The sequence below is a fragment of the Portunus trituberculatus genome, chromosome 35 (genome assembly GCF_017591435.1).
Source record: "Portunus trituberculatus isolate SZX2019 chromosome 35, ASM1759143v1, whole genome shotgun sequence".
Lineage (NCBI taxonomy): Eukaryota > Metazoa > Arthropoda > Malacostraca > Decapoda > Portunidae > Portunus > Portunus trituberculatus.
In genome coordinates, this window is record NC_059289.1 from 18,734,273 (window position 1) to 18,751,772 (window position 17,500).

At 43.2% G+C, this 17,500-nt stretch overlaps 1 protein-coding gene across 1 annotated transcript in view; it reads left to right on the top strand.

Annotated features, from left to right (window-relative positions):
- LOC123513326 (protein PRRC2A-like) overlaps positions 1-17,500 on the top strand; it is a 137,400-nt gene that overhangs the window by 1,317 nt on the left and 118,583 nt on the right.

Below are 17,500 nucleotides of genomic sequence, written 5' to 3' on the forward strand. Positions count from 1 at the left end.
TATCTACCAATCTGCTTATCTAATTATTTACCTGTACCTGTTTATCTAATTATATATCTATCTGTATCTAATTGTCTATCTATCTACCCATCTATTTATCTAGTTATTTACATGTCTACCTGTTTATCTAATTATCAATCTATCTATTTATCTAATTATCTATCTGTGTACCTGTTTATCTAATCTATCTATGTACCTGTTTATCTAATGATCTATCTACCTACAAATCCCAATACACTGTTTTTATCTCTCTTCCTATTAAGCGCCATTCATTCAGTATTAATAGCGGAATCTCAACATAAGCCTAATTAACACGATAACGATGCGAAAAAAAAAAAACAGCAAACACTTCTTATTTTAATATCACGTAACGGTAATTATAATTAGAATAGTAATAATAATAATATGAAGTTATGTGTGTAATTCCGGCTTAACCTGTGTGTGTGTGTGTGTGTGTGTGTGTGTGTGTGTGTGTGTGTGTGTGTGTGAGTGTGAGCGAGCAAGCGCGTTGTCTAAAGCCACCTGCTACACACACTCCGTTATATCCATGCTCTCTCTCTCTCTCTCTCTCTCTCTCTCTCTCTCTCTCTCTCTCTCTCTCTCTCTCTCTCTCTCTCTCTCTCTCATTTCGTTCCAATTTCATATCCAGTTAAAAATCATCTAGAGAGAGAGAGAGAGAGAGAGAGAGAGTACTGGTGTTAGTGGAGGAAAGAGAGGGAGAGGAGGAGGAAAGGAGGATTCGTGAAGGTAATTGCAGGTGGAAATTATGGGTTCATGGTAATTAGGTGGGGACAGGTGTGTGTGTGTGTGTGTGTGTGTATTACTGTATTTCTGCATTCGTGTGTATCTAAGAGTGTGTATGTGGATGTGTACACTAGTCTCTCTCTCTCTCTCTCTCTCTCTCTCTCTCTCTCTCTCTCTCTCTCTCTCTCTCTCTCTCTCTCTCTCTATCTATCTATCTATCTCTATCTCTCTCTCTCTCTCTCTCTCTCTCTCTCTCTCTCTCTCTCTCTCTCTCTCTCTCTCTCTCTCTCTCTCTCTCTCTCTCTCTCTCTCTCTCTCTCTCTCTCTCTCTCTCTCTCTCTCTCTCTCTCTCTCTCACACACATTCAGTCTTTTAATCCGCACGCGCATAGCCAGCAACCCGTGACTGCACACACACACACACACACACACACACACACACACACACACACACACACACACACACACACACACACACACACACACACACACACATATTACCTCTCTCTCTCTCTCTCTCTCTCTCTCTCTCTCTCTCTCTCTCTCTCTCTCTCTCTCTCTCTCTCTCTCTCTCTCTCTCTCTCTCTCTCTCTTAGCCTTCGACGGTCACGCACATGCAAACTTGAGAGAGAGAGAGAGAGAGAGAGAGAGATGGTAATTTTAGAAACAATTATCTTTAAAGAATATAATAAAAAGTTTGATTTAAATGTAGTGATGCAAAAAAGAAGGTTGGGTTGTTGTTACGGTAAATAGTGAAGGTGAAGGGAGATTAATAGTACTAGTCTCTCTCTCTCTCTCTCTCTCTCTCTCTCTCTCTCTCTCTCTCTCTCTCTCTCTCTCTCTCTCTCTCTCTCTCTCATATCTTTCTGTTATCACTTCTCTATTAACAATTCTCTCCAACACACACACACACACACACACACACACACACACACACACACACACACACACACACCGCGTAGTGTAGTGGTTAGCACGCACGACTCACAATCGAGAGGGCCGGGTTCGTATCCCGGAAAGCGGCGAGGCAAATGGGCAAGCCTCTTAACGTGTGGGGTGTGTTTACCTAGCAGTAAATAGGTACGGGATGTAACTGGAGGGGTTGTGGCCTCGCTTTCCCGGTGTGTGGAGTGTGTTGTGGTCTCAGTCCTACCCGAAGATCGGTTTATGAGCTCTGAGCTCGCTCCGTAATGGGGAAGACTGGCTGGGTGACCAGCAGGCGACCGGGGTGAATTACACACACACACACACACACACACACACACACACACACACACACACACACACACACACACACACACACACCTCCAAATTGTCACGAAATCTAAACACTTTCTTCCGGACGAGTGGAAATCTCTCTCTCTCTCTCTCTCTCTCTCTCTCTCTCTCTCTCTCTCTCTCTCTCTCTCTCTCTCTCTCTCTCTCTCTTGGATGAAAGTTTTGATCAAGGGGAAAAGTCTTTGTGTAGACGGAGAAAGAGAGAGAGAGAGAGAGAGAGAGAGAGAGAGAGAGAGAGAGAGAGAGGATTAAGGGTAGAAGGGTGAGGCAATCTTTATGTTGAGGTGAGGAAAATGAGGTGACGAACACACACACACACACACACACACACACACACACACACACACACACACACACACACACACACACACACACGGACATGAAATCAACTTCTGAAATTGACTCATGCAATCAGTAAAGGTCAGGAAAATCATGACGAGAGAGAGAGAGAGAGAGAGAGAGAGAGAGAGAGAGAGAATAACGAAAACATACAACTTCCCATACTTGATATACAGTTTTACCTCCCTACTTCTCCTCCTCCTCCTCCTCCTCCTCCTCCTCCTCCTCCTCCTCCTCCTCCTCCTCCTATGGGCGCGGCTGGATCAGTCCGCAGGCGTGCCCAAGGCGCCTCCCATCCTTTACTCTAATAAGGAGGGAAGGAGTAAGAAGGAGGAAAGGAGGAAGGAAGGAAAGGAAGGAGTTGTGTGGAAGGCTTAAAAAGGGAGCCAGGAGGAGGAGGAGGAAGAAGAAGAAGAAGAAGTCGATGGTGGTGTCTAGGGAGAGATGAAGGATTTAGGGGAGTTTAGGAGGAGGAGGAGGTGGTGGTGGTGGAGGAGGAAGAGGAGGAGGAGGAGGAGTCACTGTTTATATGGGAGAGAAGGAAGAGAGAGAGAGAGCTGGAATGGGAGGATATGGGAGAGTAATTTTGAAGAACGAGAGAGAGAGAGAGGTGGGTGGTAGGGAGCTCAATAATGTGGAAAGTGGAAGGAGAAAGGGGAGATGGGAAGAGAGAGAGAGAGAGAGAGAGAGAGAGAGAGTGACAAATTAAGCTGAAGGGAGAGAGAAAGGGGGGAAGAGGGAGGGAGAGTATACTTACTTCATTTAGGTGTAAGTAAAGAGAGAGAGAGAGAGAGAGAGAGAGAGAGAGAGAGAGTAGTACTACTACTACTACCATAAGTAATGCAAGTTTTGTTAAGTAATAATAATAATAATAGTAATAGTTATGAAAGTCATTTAGGAGAAACAGGAGGAGGAGGAGGAGTGTTGAAACCTGCATCAAATCCTTACTTATTCCTCCACCTCCTCCTCCTCCTCCTCCTCCTCCTTGTTATCCCCACGTCTCCTATATTAGCATGAGGATTAGGGGGAGGAAAGTTACTGCACATCATATTCTTCTGCTGCTAAAATATAGATAATCCTCCTCCTCCTCCTCCTCCTCCTCCTCCTCCTCTTTTCATACTTTTCCATTATCGTTTTTCTATTTTTCACTTCCATTTTCCTCTTAATGGTCTTATTTTAATGGGTCTATTATTGTCCCCTTCTCCCTTTTTTGTCTCCTTTCTCTCCCTCCCTCTCCCTTTCCCTCTCCCTCCATTCCTTCCTCCCCATATCTCCATTTATCTTTCCTTCCCCTCAGGCCTCGCTCTCCTGCTCCTCCTCCTCCTCCTTCTCTTGTGCTAAATCCCTTCCTTTTTATAGCTTCAGATTCTCTCTCCCTCCCTTCAAATTTTCTCTCAATCCTACCATTATATTTATCCTCCTCCTCATCCTTCTCCTTTTCCTTCTCCTCCTCCTCCTCTTCCTCCTCCTTTTCTTCTTCCTTTTCCTTCTCTTTCTTTCCACTTCCTCGTTTTCTTCTTTCACCTCGTCTCCTCTCCTTTCTTGAAAGTTGCATTTCCTCTTCATCTTCTTTCTCCTCCTCCTTTCCTCTTTCCTCCCCTTCCTCTTCTTTACACCAGTGATTGTATTTTCCCAGTTTAGTCTTCAATATTTTGCTTACATTTTTCTTACTTATTTTTTTTTCTCTCTCTCTCTATTCTTTTCTTGTTCTTTCATAAATTTTATCTTCTCACCTTCATCAAATCTTGTCTCACCACCATCGCCGTCACTCACTTATTATCCACACCTCCTCCTCCTCCTCCTCCTCCTCCTCCTCCTCCTCCTCCTCCTCCTCCTCCTGTGACCTATCTACTGCATCGTTTGACCCGTTCGTAAGACTTGTGTAGTTCATTCACTTTCACCTGTGTGTGTGTGTGTGTGTGTGTGTGTGTGTGTGTGTGTGTGTGTGTGTGTGTGTGTGTGTGTGTGTGTGTGTGATAATGTGAATGATTATGAGATTGATAGCACCACCACTGTACATCAACAACAACAACAACAACAACAACAACAACACTTTAAGAACCATTCCTAGCAAATAGACCCAGAAAGGACGTAGAAAAGTGAGAGTTTTGCTATAAATAGAAGAAAGATAATTATGTTAAATAAGAGGGAGAAGAAGAAGAGGAGGAGGAGGAGGAGGAGGAGAGTAGGAAGAGGAGGAGGAGGAGGAGGAGGGTAACGAAAGTAGCTTATGACAACATCAGTAGAGAGCGACGAACCCTAGGAGGAGGAGGAGGAGGAGGAGGAGGAGGAATTAAGGAGCACAAGAATAACTTAATTATAACGAATTGCCCGTTACGAGAATAGGCCGTGATAAAATTTAAAAAATGGATAAATAAATGAAGATGAAGAGAGAGAGAGAGTAGTATTGTAGCATAACATTATACATGCTTAGTAAGAATAGGAGTAAGAGGAGGAGGATGAAGAGGAGGAAGAGGAGATGCTTAGAGAGGTCAGATCAGAGTTTACGGAGAGAGAGAAAGTGAGAGTAGGAAACAGAGAGAGAGAGAGAGAGAGGGGAGGGGAGTTGGGGAGATTTCTACTGAAGAAGTGGGTGACGGCGGGGAGTTATGGGTGTGATGGGTGACTCGCTCCCTCTGACTCTTATGAAGGGAGTAAATCTGAGGAGGAGGAAGAGGAGGAGAAAGGGAGGAGGAGTGGATTTCAGGGAGAGAAGTAGAGAGTGAGGGAGGCTAATGATGTGGAAGCATTTAGGAGTGTGTGTGTGTGTGTGTGTGTGTGTGTGAGAGAGAGAGAGAGAGAGAGAGAGAGAGTCAGAGAGAGTCAGTACATGGTGCACAGTAACCTCATGAACTCTCGTGTGTGTGTGTGTGTGTGTGTGTGTGTGTGTGTGTGCTTGCGTGCGTGCGTGCGTGCGTTGAAGGAGGACAGGCCAGGAGGTCGTGGATGCCAATTATATAAAGAAATATGCATGCGAAAATAAATCCTCAGGGAAAACTAAAATAAAAGGAGAAAGAAGAAGAGGAGGAAGAAGAAGAAGAAGAAGAAGAAGAAGAAGAAGAAGATAAGAGAACAAAGATGAGAGGTTATAATGATCCAGTTTTAGAGATATATACAAAAGAAAAAGGATAGGTATGAAAACAGTGTAGAGGAAGGAAGAGGAAGAGGAAGAAGAGGAAAAGGAGGAGTGGTGGTGGTGGTGGTGGTGGTGGTGGTGGTGGTGGTGGTAGTGGTGTAAGGTAGGAGGTCGTTGGAGTTCGAAGACTTCACACCACCACCACCACCACCACCACCACCAGTAACCGGTTAAGCGAGAGGCGAGAGTGACAAGGGTTGGGCAGTAGTGGCGGTGTTTGTGGTGGTGATAGTGGTGGTGAGTGGTGCAATAATAACGGTGGTGGCAGCAGTGGTGGTAATTCTGGTGTCGTTGGTAATATAGTCGCTGTGGTAGTGGTGGTGGTGATGGTTATGATAATGCTAATGGTGGTGGTGGTGGTGTTGAAATTTGAGTATAAATGATGGAAATACTTTGAAATTAATGCCGTTTGGGTCCTTATTACCACCACCACCACCACAACAACAACAACAACAACAACAACAACAACAACAACAACAACAACAACAACAACTACTACTACTACTACTACTACTACTACTACTACTACTACTACTACTACTACTACTACTACTACTACTACCACCACAACAACAATAGTGACCCTAATAACACGGTGCAAAGGTTTCAGATCCAGTAACATTAACAAAAGTACTAAGGTTAAACGTGAATGAAGGTTGCCTGTGTGTGTGTGTGTGTGTGTGTGTGTGTGTGTGTGTGTGTGTGTGTGTGTGTGTGTGTGTGTGTGACCGGCCTCGCTACATTCCTGCTTCTGTCAGTAACCTAAGAATTGGTGTTACTCTGCATAATGTGGCTGGCTTAGTTCGTGTATGTGTGTGTGTGTGTGTGTGTGTGTGTGTGTGTGTGTGTGTGTGTGTGTGTGTGTGTGTGTTAAGCCGACTCATTTACGCACACATGGCTGTTGTTTATGGACGTGTCCACACATTATCACATTATTAAGGACACTCGTATACATATTTTCCCTTTACTCTCTCTCTCTCTCTCTCTCTCTCTCTCTCTCTCTCTCTCTCTCTCTCTCTCTCTCTCAGCTGTTATGACCTGCTCTGATTCTTTTTACTTCATTTATTTTATGTTTACTCTCGTGACCTTTGGAAAAAATGACCTTTCGTATATACATCTGTTTCGTGTGACCCCAGCCTGAGCGGTTCGTCTCAGGGTGTTTAGTGTTACTCGTCAGACGGCATTCTTTGACCTGCCTCGCTTCTGTTTAGTTATTTGGTCCCCTTGTCATTATTTACTGCTAGTCTCTTCTTTCCCTCTCTCCCTCTCTCCCTCTGCCCCTTGTCCACCAGCCTTCTCTTCTCTCTCTTCTCCTACCTCTCTTCTTTCCCAATCCTCCTTTGTTCTACTCTACTGTGTGTGTGTGTGTGTGTGTGGTGTGTTGTGTTGTGTTGTGTTGTGTGGGTGTGGGTGTGGTGTGGCGTGGTGTGGTGTGGCGTTGTGTTTGTGTTTACTTTCACTTGCTTATCGTATCTCTATTGTATTTTATTAATCATTCATCCTTCTCTCTCTCTCTCTCTCTCTCTCTCTCTCTCTCTCTCTCTCTCTCTCTCTCTCTCTCTCTCTTGTGTCAGGTGTCGGGTTAACTGACCGCAAAGACCAGATGATGCTGTGTGTAGAGAGAGAGAGAGAGAGAGAGAGAGAGAGAGAGAGAGAGAGACCTAATCATTATAGAAAGCCATTGTTAGTTTACCGTAGTAGGAAGGCGTGTCCTCAATTTTCACGCCAGTCCTCCCTGTCCTGCTCGTCCATTCCGTTCATTATCCTCCCGTTACTCCCGATCCCACTCGCTGCCACCAATGTTTGTTTAATCCCCCTCCGCTGCCACCAATACACACCTAGCGTCGTGTCTGCGCCCGTTTTCTGTGCTCAATCTCGTTTCGTTTAGCTGTGGTGTTTGATTCTCTCTCCACAAGACGATTGCCACTGATATGTCATGGCATTTGTTTCGTATCTGTCTTTTTTGTGTGGTTTTGATTCCTTTTCTTCAGTTTGGTCTCTTTATTTTCATTTAATTCCTTTTCTTCATCAGTTTTGTGTGTCTTTAGTGCGTTTAATTAATATTCTTTATTAGTTTTGTGTCGTTTTGTGCATTTGATTTTCTTTACCAGTTTTGATGTACTGTATCTTCTTTTCTTTTGTTTTCCATGTTGAATCTGTTTTCTGGTACTATGATGTCACGTTCTCAGTACTGAAAACCACCGCCACTCATTCATGACGTGGTTTGTTTCGCGTCTGTTTTCTGTTGTATCTTCGTTTTCTGTTGTATCCTTATTTTCTCTACTTCAAGTCAGGTTTTGTGTCTCATTGCTGCTTTGTCCGCTTCTTTACTTCACTGTATGGCTGCAGATACATACTTAGAATACAGTTTGTGTCATATATGTGTATTGTCTATGTATCTGTCTATTATTGTATATGTATTATCTATCTCCAATAAGTAAAATTTTGTGTTAATGTCAATCCATGTTGTCTCGCTTTATTTCAAGACAACAGCCATCTGATATATAACGCAGTTTGTTTTGCATCATGTATCGTATCTTCAAAATTTTCACTTCCAAGTCAGATTTTCTTTGTGTTACCGTCCAAATGTTTGCTTTGTTTCCTCCGTCACTTGGTTTCTCTTCCAGTTTGCATCGTATCGTGTATCTTTTCTGTTCTAAGTCGAGTTTTCTGTATATGTCACCGTCCAAATGTTTCCCTCCCCTTCATCGCATGGTTTCCCTTCCAGTTTGCATCGTATCGTGTATCTTTTCTCTTCAAGTCATGTTCTCTGTATGTGTCACCGTCCAAATGTTTCCTTGGTTTCTCTTCATTAAGTGTCACGTTCCGGCCTGCCTGTCCATCTGTTGTCACTCCCCAGCGTTGCGTGACCCTCCCAAGACCATTATTTCCCCACTAATGGCCCAAAGAATGTCTTGAATTTCTTTCCAAAATGATGCTGTCCTCTTTTTTTCCCCTCTTTTTCCATACAAGTTAGGCCTAATGATATTGTATGTGGCACTAAACTCTAATGCCTATGATTTTTTAAAAGTAATAGTTTAAGTACAGGGGGACAGGTGATCATATAGGCCTAATGTATTGCTCTTTTTATTATGTACTGTACTGTAAGCTCTTGTAAGTTTAAGCCTAATAGAAGTAACTTTTATCTCTCTTCACTCGTAAACTTTGGGATCTCTAACTTTTTTTAAATTTGTGTCTTCCTCGAACTTTTTTTCATCCTTCCTTCATTCCTGTTTTTTTTTTTTTTTTTTTTTTTTTTTCTTTTCTTCCTTCCTTCCTTCCTTCCTTCCTTCCTTCCTTCTTTCCTGTTTTTTTTTATTTTGTTCATTTATTTCATTCTATCTCCCTCCGTCCTGCTTTTCTTCTTTCCTTCCTTCCTTCCTTCCTTCCTTCCTTCATGAATGTATTTGATTTTATTTATTTTTTTTTTCTTCCATGAGTCCTTCCTTTCTTCCTTTTTTTCTTCCTTCCTTCCTTCCTTCTATCCTCCCTCCCTCCCTCCCTCCCTTCTTTCTTTCTTTCTTTCTTTTCTTTTCTTTCTTTCTTTCTTTCTTTCCTTCCTTCCTTCCTTCCTTCCTTCCTTCCTTCCTTCCTTCTTTCTTTCTTTCTTTCTTTCTTTCTTTCTTTCTTTCTTTCTTTCTTTCCTTCCTTCCTTCCTTCCTTCCTTCCTTCCTTCCTTCCTCCTCCTCCCTCCTCCCTCCCTCCCTCCCTCCCTCCCTCCCCCTCCCTCCATCGACTTGCGCAGTTAGGATAGAGAAGAGAAGGATTACGACGCCTCTTGAACTGAATTAACCAATATTAGACTCGCCCTCTCATTTTTTGGGTGTTGAACAAGGAGAACAGGCTGGTTGACTCTCTCTCTCTCTCTCTCTCTCTCTCTCTCTCTCTCTCTCTCTCTCTCTCTCTCTGGCAAACGTGATTTTTAGCTAATTGACATTAAGAAACGTAAAGAAAACGGAAATTACGAATAATTTCTATACTAATAAACTTGAATTTAGAACTACATCTCTCTCTCTCTCTCTCTCTCTCTCTCTCTCTCTCTCTCTCTCTCTCTCTCTCTCTCTCTCTCTCTCTCTCTCTCTCTCTCTCTCTCTCTCTCTCGGTTTATCTCCAAATTTAAGTAGTCTAATTACGTGACATGTATTAGACCCCCTTAGTGCCTTAACGAGCGCGTCCCTCATGGTAATAGCGGGGCGGATAAGTGAGTGACGGGCAGGCTGGCTCGTTAAGGAGGCCGCCACGAGAAATTATAATGAAAGAATAGATTGTGAGTAGTGGATGGTGGTGGTGGTGGTGGTGGTGGTGGTGATGATGATGATGATGGTGTTAATGCATTGTTTTTTTTTCTTTTTTCTCTTCTGTCTTTTTCTGATCTCTTCTCTCTTCTCTTCTCTTCTTTTTCTTCTCTCCTTTCCTCTCCTCTCCTTTCCTCTCCTGTCCTTTTCTTTTTTCTTTTCTTCTCTTCTCTTCTCTCTTCTCTCTCTCTCTCTCTCTCTCTCTCTCTCTCTCTCTCTCTCTCTCTCTCTCTCTCTCTCTCTCTCTCTCATTCATTTTGCTTGCACTTTCTTTGGATATTGTTTGAGAGAGAGAGAGAGAGATGTGTACGGTGGCCCAGCGACACTGAAAGAGTATAGTACACGCCCTCTCCTCTCCTCCTCCCTCCCTCCCTCTCCCTCCCTCTCCTCTCCTCTCCTCTCCCTCCTCTCCCTCTCCTCCGATCTCTCCCTTCCCACACCCTCCAGCCGAGGCCACCTGGACCTTGCTGGAGGGCCACTAACGGATCACTGCGGAGGAGGAGGAGGAGGAGGAGGAGGAGACATTATTTTATATACATACCCTTTTGTTTTTATTTTCTGTGGTCGTGGTGGTGGTAGTAGTAGTAGTAGTAGTTGTTGTTTTTGTTGTTGTTGTTAGTGTTGTTATTGTAGTGATTAAAACACGATTTTCACTGTTATTATTGGTTGTGGTAGTAGTAGTAGTAGTAGTAGTATAGTAGTAATAGTGGCAATAGTAGTAGTAGTAGTAGTAGTAGTAGTAGTAGTAGTAGTAGTGGTGGCAGCAGCAGCAGCAGCAGCAGCAGCAGCAGCAGCAGCAGCAGCAGCAGCAATATTATTATTATTATTATTAGTAGTGGTGGTGGTGGTGGCAGTAGTGGTGGTGTACTACTACTACTACTACTACTACTACTACTACTACTAGTAGTAGTAGTAATACTAGCAATAGTAATCTAAAAATCTAAACTGGAAATTTCACATCTCTACTCTTGCTAAATCAGCTTCCAAGAAGTTAGGTGTCCTATGGCGTCTTCGTCCATTTTTCTCTCCCTCCCAGCTGCTTGCTCTGTACAAGGGCCTTATCCGCCCGTGTATGGAGTATGGCTCTCATGTCTGGGGGGGATCCACACACACAGCTTTACTAAACAGGGTGGAATCTAAAGCTTTTCGTCTTATCAACTCTTCTCCTCTAACTGACTGTCTTGATTCTTTAAGTCACCGCCGCAATGTTGCATCTTTATCTGTCTTCTACCGCTGTTTTCATGCTGTCTGCTCTTCTGAACTTGCTAACTGCATGCCTTCCCCCTCCTGCGGCCTCGCTGCACAAGACTCTCTACTTCTTCTCATCCCTATTCTGTCCATCTTCCTAATGCAAGAGTTAACCAGTATCTTCACTCCTTCATTCCCTACACTGGTAAACTCTGGAACTCTCTACCTGTGTCTGTATTTCCACCTGCCTATGACTTAAACTCTTTCAAAAGAGGAGTGTCAAGACACCTCTTACGTTAACTGGACCCTCCTTTTAGATTTTTTTGTTTTTTCTCTTTCTACTTTCCTCTTAACAGGGCCTGGCAACCAGCGGGATTTTTTTTTTTCCAACACTTTGTTTGCCCTTGGCCAGTGCCCTTGTAATGTAAAAAAAAAAAAAAAAAATAGTAGTTGTAGTAGTAGTAGTAGTAGTAGTAGTAGTAGTAGTAGTAGTAATAGTAGCAATAGTAGCAATAATAATATTATTATTGTTATTATTATCAGTAGTAGTAATAGTAGCAATAATAATAATAATGATATTATTATTATTATTATTATTATTATTAGTAGTAGTAGTAGTAGTAGTAGTAGTAGTGGGCGTAGTTAACATTGAAACAACACCTCAGGGAAAGAAAATAATTAATTCCCAACCTTGACCACTCTATATTTGAAACACTAACTCACTCCCTCTCTCCGTTACTTTCCTCTTTTCTTTTCTCTAATTTTCCTCCTTAAAGTTTCCCTCCAGTGACCTCGAGTGTTTCTAGTCATCCAGAGAGAGAGAGAGAGAGAGAGAGAGAGAGAGAGAGAGAGAGAGAGAGAAGGAAATGGTAGTGGTGTTAGTGGTGGTGGTGGTGGTAATGGCTGCCGAGTTTAAATAGGCAACTAGAGGCCTATTCATTGTGGAACGGAGCCGCTGACCCTCCCCACACACACACACACACACACACACACACACACACACACACACACACACACACACACACACACACACACACACACACACACACACACCATTGTCTCCAGAACGCTAAGTCGGATTGAGTCGAAGGCGTGATGGGGTTTGTTTTCACCCATCCGACTTCATCCGGATTCTGGAGCTTCCCTTCCCTCGAGTCTGGGCCAAACGGGCGTAAGGGCGAAAAAATGGCAGGAATGGACTTTAAACTGGGCCTTACGTATAATATTGTTCTTTATGTTGCTTTTTATTGTTGTTTTTGTTATTTTCTTTTATGGTAGACCGTATTGTTATGAAATGAAGGCTGTGATTGGACGAGAGAGAGAGAGAGAGAGAGAGAGAGAGAGGGAGAGAGAGAGAGAGAGAGACGGAGGGGGGGTGTTAATATGTAGAGATAGAACGAAAATTGGGGAGAGAGAGAGAGAGAGAGAGAGAGAGAGAGAGAGAGAGAGATGGGGGAAAGGCGAAGGTGATGTGTACAGAGATAGGGGAAATTTCTGAGGGAAAATGAGGGAAAGGGGACGTGACGGTAGGAATTTTGTGGGAGAGGGAGAGGAAAGGTGAGAGTATTAGTAGAAGAGAGAGAGAGAGAGAGAGAGAGAGAGAGAGAGAGAGAGAGAATGGGGGAGGTCCTTTCTAGAGAGAGAGAGGAATGAATAGGAGAGGGGTGTAGGTGAGGTGGGGGGTGGGAGGAGGAGGGGAAGAGGAGTGTAAAGCGAAACTTGATTGGTTTTGAAATGGGGAAGTTTTTGGAAATGTATGGAATAAACGTGCACTGAGATGAGGTGGGAGAGAGAGAGAGAGAGAGAGAGAGAGAGAGAGAGTACACAGGAAAAAAAAAACGCCAGATATTATTGCTTGGCTTCAAAAGGAACAGTTGTGATTTGTGATAGAAGAGAGAGAGAGAGAGAGAGAGAGAGAGAGAGAGAGAGAGAGAGAGAGAGAGAGAGAGAGAGCTAAAAACATGTTGACGTACCGTGGGCTTAAAGGCGTGATGTGATTGGCTTAATAGACGATCACGGCAGCTTTCTTTCCTCTCTGATTGGTTACTGATGGCTTGTCAATGGCGGCCAGAGAGAGAGAGAGAGAGAGAGAGAGAGAGAGAGAGACAGACAGAGTTATTAAAGCACTACTACTACTACTACTACTACTACTACTACTACTACTACTACTACTACTACTACTACAAGAAATGACATTCGCAGCCATTTAAGTATACTAACGATGGTGATTGTGGTGATAGTGGTGAGAATGATGGACCTTGATTGTAGTAGTGGTAGTAGTGATGATGGTGGTGGTGGTGGTGATGATGATGGTGTAATGGTGATGATGACACGTGAAAATGTTTATGATGAAGAAAGTTGAGAATGTGAAGGAGAAGGAGAAGGAGGAGGAGGAGGAGGAGGAAGAGGTGAAGGCGACGAAGAAGGAGGAGGAAGAGAAAGTAAATAGATCGAAGAAATATGAAATAGTGTAAAATAATAAAGAAGTGGACAGAAGAAGGAGGGGAAAGAAAGGGAGGGAAGAGGGGAAGGAAATGGGAAAAGGAGGGAGTGAATGGAAGAAAAGGGGGGGAGAGGGTTGGAGGTTACTACTGAATAAGGAGGAGGAGGAGGAGGAGGGAGGTCAACTGGGAGGGGAAGATAGCCGGAGGGAAGTTGGGGGGAGAAGGGAGGAGGATAATAAATGAGGGAGAATAGGGTGTGTCACGGAAGATTAAGAATGGGGAGGAGGAGGAGGAGGAGGAGGAGGAGGAGGAGGAAGGAATATCTAGACAAAATTACGCAATAGAAGTAAATGTGTCACGGCGATTGCTTGAGGCAGGAGGAGGAGGAGGAGGAGGAGGAGGGAGGGAGGAAAGTTTCTCTCTTCAGGTAGTAGGTAAAGATCATGGAGTCAGTGAGAGAGAGAGAGAGAGAGAGAGAGAGAGAGAGAGAGAGAGAGAGAGAGAGAGAGAGAGAGAGAGAGAGAGAGAGAGAGAATATAAATGAAAAGGACAAAAGAAAACGTTAGTAATTAAGAAATGTGGAGAAATTATGCATTTACGTAAACGAGGTGTGGGAAATTTTAAAGCGAGAGAGAGAGAGAGAGAGAGAGAGAGAGAGAGAGAGAGAGAGAGAGAGAGAGAGAGAGAGAGAGAGAGAGAGAGAGAGAGACTATATGTGTGTGTGTGTGTGTGTGTGTGTGTGTGTGTGTGTGTGTGTGTGTGTGTGTGTGTGTGTGTGTGGAAAGGTGTATTAATAATTGTAATCGTGGGAAGGTTGTTTTTTTCTCTTGTTTTTCCTTTTCCCCTTATGAGGAAACACGAAGGAAAAGGAAAAGGGAAGAAGATTCATGGGAAAAATAAATTGACTCAAAAAAAAAGAAAAAGTGACGACGAAAAAAAATACTTATCAGAAAATAAAATACAAAATATCGAGATGAAAATTGAAAGTAAAAATTGTAGACATGATAAAAAAAAATTGGGTAAAAAATAAGAACAGTAGAGAGAGAGAGAGAGAGAGAGAGAGAGAGAGAGAGAGAGAAGATAAGAGAACACATGTAAAAAGGAAGAGAGAGAGAAAGAAAGAGAATAAGAACGAAAGATAGAAAAATAAAAAGAAAGGAAAAAAGAGAGAGAGAGAGAGAGAGAGAGAGAGAGAGAGAGAGAGAGAGAGAGAGAGAGAGAGAGAGAGAGAGACAGACAGACAGACAGACAGACACACACACACAGATTGCAAGACCCAAAGTGTAGAGAGACAGAGAGAGAGAGAGAGAGAGAGAGAGACAGACAGACAGACAGACAGACAGACAGACAGACAGACACACACACACACACAGATTGCAAGACCCAAAGTGTAGATGGGGACAGATTCTTTCTAGTCTATCCTGGAAAAAAAAAATGATAAAAATGGACCACGTTTGAGCTGCCTCGGTGAATGGTGAAGATAGGATGAACAGCGACGTGGCGGGAGGAAAAAACAGGAGGGGGGGGGGGAGGAAAAAAGGTGGGGATTAAAGAGAAGCTGTTAGTGAAAGGGAGAGGAAAAGAAAGGAGGGGTCTTAAAAAAAATGGAGAAAATGTTGAGAAAGGAATAAAAAGAACAAGGAGAATAGAGGAGAGAGAGAGAGAGAGAGAGAGAGAGAGAGAGAGAGAGAGAGAGAGAGAGAGAGAGAGAGAGAGAATGGAAAGGAAGATAATTAAAGAACTATTAGAAATTTAGAAAAAAAGAAAAGGAAAAGGGAAAAAGTAAGAAAATGACCAGGAAAGGAGGAAAAATAACAAGAAAAAACAACTAAACAATAAAAAAGAAGAGAAAAAAGAAAACGAAGGAAAAGAAGAAAAAAACCAAAAGGAAAAAGGGAAAACATGAAAAAGTGTAAAATCTTTCTGGGAGTAAAGATGTGGAAAAGGGAAGCAAGGAGAAAGTGGGGAAGAAGAAAGGGAAGAAGAAGAAGAAGAGGAAGGAGAAGGTCGTTAAGGAGAGCCATAGCGAAGAGGAAGGAAAGGAGGAAGGAAACAGCGGGGAAATAAAGAGAAGGGGAAAAAAGAGAGGTGTCCAAAGAATGAGTGAACTGAAAGCTTGTGACTCTCTCTCTCTCTCTCTCTCTCTCTCTCTCTCTCTCTCTCTCTCTCTCTCTCTCTCTCTCTCTCTCTCTCTCTCTCTCGCTCATATGGTACTATCCTCTCATTCAGTGCCTGGGAGAGAGAGAGAGAGAGAGAGAGAGAGAGAGAGAGAGAGAGAGAGAGAGGACCTACCCCAACATCTCTCCTCAGGGCAACTTTAGTGTGTGAAGGTGCGACTCTCTCTCTCTCTCTCTCTCTCTCTCTCTCTCTCTCTCTCTCTCTCTCTCTCTCTCTCTCTCTCTCTCCACATGGTTGATCTCTTTCACTAACTCTTTCTCAAAAACGCTATTTCTAACTCTTCTCCTCCTCCTCCTCCTCCTCCTCCTCCTCCTCCTCCTCCTCCTCCTCCTCCTCCTCCTCCTGGGAGGAGCCTTCTCCTGTACTGTCCTGTCTCTCTTATCTGTAGCCAGTTAGAAGTAGTTACCAAACAGCTCGAAAGGACCAACAGGTCTGTTGCTGTTTGGCTTTCCTTTGTATTCCTTTGTATTCCTCCTCCTCCTCCTCCTCCTCCTCAAGAACGGACATCTTTTCTAGTATTACAGAAATACATCTAATTTTTTTTCCCTCCAGTCTCAGAAACGCCTCAAGGACTTCCCTCCTCCTCCTCCTCCTCCTCCTCCTCCTCCTCCTCCTCCTCCTCCTCCTCCTCCTCCTCCTCCTCCTCCTCCTCCTCCTCCTCCTCCTTATTGCTTTTTTATCTCCCTCCTTTTCTGTAGAGGCGGAGGGAAGCTGTTTCTGAATCCTCTAAAATCAACTATAACGTGTTTGTTTCCCCTTTTTTCCCCTTTTTTCAGTTTTTTCCCCCTTATTTATCTCCTCCCTTCCTCCTCCTCCTCCTCCTCCTCCTCCTCCTCCTCCTCCTCCTCCTCTTCCTCCTCCTCCTCCTCCTCCGCATTGTTGTCTTGAGGGAAAGATGCGTTTTTTTCCTTTTTTTCCTTTTTCCTTTTGTTTTTCTATCTTGTTTCGTCTCTTTCCTTTATTTTTATTTTTATTTTCTTTTTTCTTTCTTTTTTGTTGTGGTTGTTTTGTTTTGTGTGGTTTTCGTTTTATTTTGCTTTTCCGTGTTTTTATTTTATTTTCATTCTGCTTTTCTTCTTTTCCTTTTTCCTTTTCTTTCCTTTCTTTTTTTCCTCCTCCTCCTCTTCTTCTTCTTCTTCTTCTTCTTCTTCTTCTTCTTCTTCTTCTTCTTCTTCTTCTTCTTCTTCTTCTTCTTCTTCTCTTCTCCTCCTCCTCCTCCTCCTCCTCCTCCTCCTCCTCCTCCTCCTCCTCCTCCTCAAGATAACCCTCTTTATACCAGCCTTTTATCCTGCATTCTCTCTCTCTCTCTCTCTCTCTCTCTCTCTCTCTCTCTCTCTCTCTCTCTCTCTCTCTCTCTCTCTCTATTCCAATTTTTTCCCCATTTTCTTTCCACCATAGTTTTTTCCACCAAAGTATACCACTTAAGACCATCCGAGAGAGAGAGAGAGAGAGAGAGAGAGAGAGAGAGAGAGAGAGAGAGAGAGAGAGAGAGTCGGGTTTTCCTGAATTAAGAGTTGCATCAGTTGTTGTGTAGGTAACAAGTTTGCCTTCAAGAAACACTTTTTTCCCTTCCCTTTTTTCCATCCCTCTTGTACTGACGCCTTAAGTGATGTGTGTGTGTCTGTGTGTGTATGTGTGTGTGTATGTATGTGTGTAATTATCCTGTGTGTGTGTGTGTGTGTGTGTGTGTGTGTTTGAAGGTGACTTTCGTAATGTATACCAGGGAATTTTAAAGAGAGAGAGAGAGAGAGAGAGAGAGAGAGAGAGAGAGAGAGAATCGGAAATTGAGGTACAAGAAAATGATATATATATTGGTGGAGGTAGAAAGTTTGAAGATTGGAAAATGTTTAGACAGAAACACTGATTGGAAACTAAACACGGAACTAAGAAAAAATAATA